This window comes from Pan troglodytes, chromosome 13, assembly GCF_028858775.2.
Source record: "Pan troglodytes isolate AG18354 chromosome 13, NHGRI_mPanTro3-v2.0_pri, whole genome shotgun sequence".
Taxonomy (NCBI): Eukaryota; Metazoa; Chordata; class Mammalia; order Primates; family Hominidae; genus Pan; species Pan troglodytes.
The window spans coordinates 55,454,409-55,456,804 of NC_072411.2; the positions used below are offsets into that span (position 1 = coordinate 55,454,409).

The 2,396-nt window shown below is 39.6% G+C and overlaps 1 pseudogene; it reads right to left on the reverse strand.

The window, feature by feature from the left end:
- Positions 1-706: 706 nt before the first annotated feature.
- Positions 707-2,023, reverse strand: LOC100615334 (tubulin alpha-1B chain-like; annotated as a pseudogene).
- Positions 2,024-2,396: the final 373 nt, after the last annotated feature.

Here is a 2,396-nt window from a genome sequence, read left to right on the forward strand (position 1 = left end):
AATACATCTAAAGTAAATTGACTAAATTTGCAAGTTAAATGGCAAGACTTCTCAAAGTGGATTTTAAAAAAGTAGTCCATCTATATATAGTTTACAACAGACCTACCTAAAACATAAAGACACAAAATTATGAATGTGAAGAAATGGAAAATTATATTTGAGGTAAATATAAGCAAAGAAAGATGATGTTACTTCTTATAATAATGTTTAAGAAATATATTTTGAAGCCACAGCATTATTGGGAAAAAAGAAGGTTACGGAAAAATAATAAAAGGAGCAATTCACCAGTCTGCATATACATTTAGTACATATAAGGACTGTAAAGAACAGGTATACAGGACATTATGAACGTTTTTAATGCCACTGGACCTTATGCTTAAAAATGGTTAAGATGGTAATTTTATGTTACATGTGTTTTTACCACAATAAAAAGAGAAATTGTAAGGTTGATAGATTAGAAATCTGTACTCAAGAATTAAAGCATTTTCATTTTTTAAACATGTATGACACTATTAAGAAATAACATATTTTGGCATAAAATGAGTCATACAGATCATGCTTCTGCTGATAATTTTAAAAAATTTAAAAGAGGAAAAAATATAGCAAATATGATCTCCATGTATATGGAAATTTTATTTTATTTTATTTACTTCAAGCCTTTAATTTGAGACATGATGGAAAAATCTTCTAGGCACACTTGGAAAAGTCATGATTACCGCTGAGTGAAAACAATCTAACTGGAAAGATTTAATGCCTGTCAGCTAATGTCAAAGCTGAAATTCTGGAAGTATGACATGCTGCAGGGCTGAAAGGAATGGAAAATTAGTGTTCCCCTTCTTTTTCTTCAACAGAATCCACACCAACCTCCTCATAATCTTTTTCAAGGGCAGCCATGTCCTCACAGGCCTCAGAAAATGCTGCTTCTCCCATCTCCTCACCCATTTCCCAGTGAACAAAGGAACAGTTGGCATAACTCAAGTCAGACTTGTGGCCCAGGCAAACCCAGGCCTCAGCAATGGCTATGGTGTTGCTCAGCATGCAGGCAACTCTCTTTATGTTGGCCAGATTTCCAGCAGGTACCACAGTGGGAAGTTGGCAATTAATGCCAAATTTGAGGCTAGTGAAACACCAATCCACAAACTGGATGGTGCATTTGGTCTTGTTAGTGGAATAGCAGTAAGTATTGACATATTTGGGAACCACATTACCACGGTGTAATAGGCAGTAAGCCATGTATTTACCATAGAGAGAGTCACATTTCACCATCTGGTTGCCTGGCTCAAAGTGAGCACTGGTGACCTCTGCTATGCATGGTAGTCTTACCCAGCAGAGATGACAGGGCATATGTGACCAAAGAGAAGAGGATGCAGGAAGAGGGTACCAGGTCGGTCTGGAATTCTGTCAGACTCCATGAAATCTGAGAGAAGCAGTGATGGAGAACACAATCTGGCTAAGAAAGCAGTTAAAGATTAGGGTAGTTTGGGTGCTCAGTATTGGGGTTTCTACAACAGATGCCATAGATGGCCTCATTGTCTACTATGAAGGCACAATCAAAGTGCTGCAAGGTGGTACTGGTGGTGGAATAGAGTTGTAGAGCTCAACCGCAGCTGTGGAAACCTGCAGGGCTGGGTAAATGGAAAACTTCAGTTTAGACTTTGTGGCATAATCAACAGAGAGAAGTGAACCCAGAACCAGTTTCTCCGCCAAAGCTGTGGAAAACCGAGAAGCCCTGAAGACCTGTGCACTGGTGAACCAGCTTGCGAATTTGGTCCAAAGGCCAATGATCTTGCCAATGTCGTGATGCCCCCAGGCATAGTTATGGGCAGCATCTTCCTTGTCTGTGATGAGCTGCTCAGGGTGGAAGAGCTGGTGGTAGGTGCCAATGCAAACTTCATCAGTGACTATGGGTTCCAGGTTTATAAACACTGCCCTGGACACAAACTTGCCTGCTCACTGAAGAGGCGTAGAATCAATTATCTCCTTACCCAGTGGTCTTGTCACTTGGCATTGGGCTATCGTGCTGGATGCTTTGTTCCAGGTAGTAGAGCTCCCGGCAGGCATTGCCAATCCAGACATCAGCCTCGCCAAGGTGGATGAAGATGCACTCACACGTAGTGGCTACAGGTTAGAAAAGCAAAAGTCGGAAGATACTGGGTCTCTGTTACCATCCCTGACATGTTAAGAGTCAAATAGGCAACACATTGTATTTGGAAATTGTTTTTTTTTTTAAAAAAAGGCATAAATAGCTCATGAAATACTTTAAGAAGAAATGATAATGGAAATTCGAAAATATTTCTATCTGAATGATAATGCAAATGCTGTAAATCAAAATGTGTGGGATTTGGCTAAAACCACAATTAAAAGGCAAAAGCCTTAATTGCGTATATTAGGAAAGA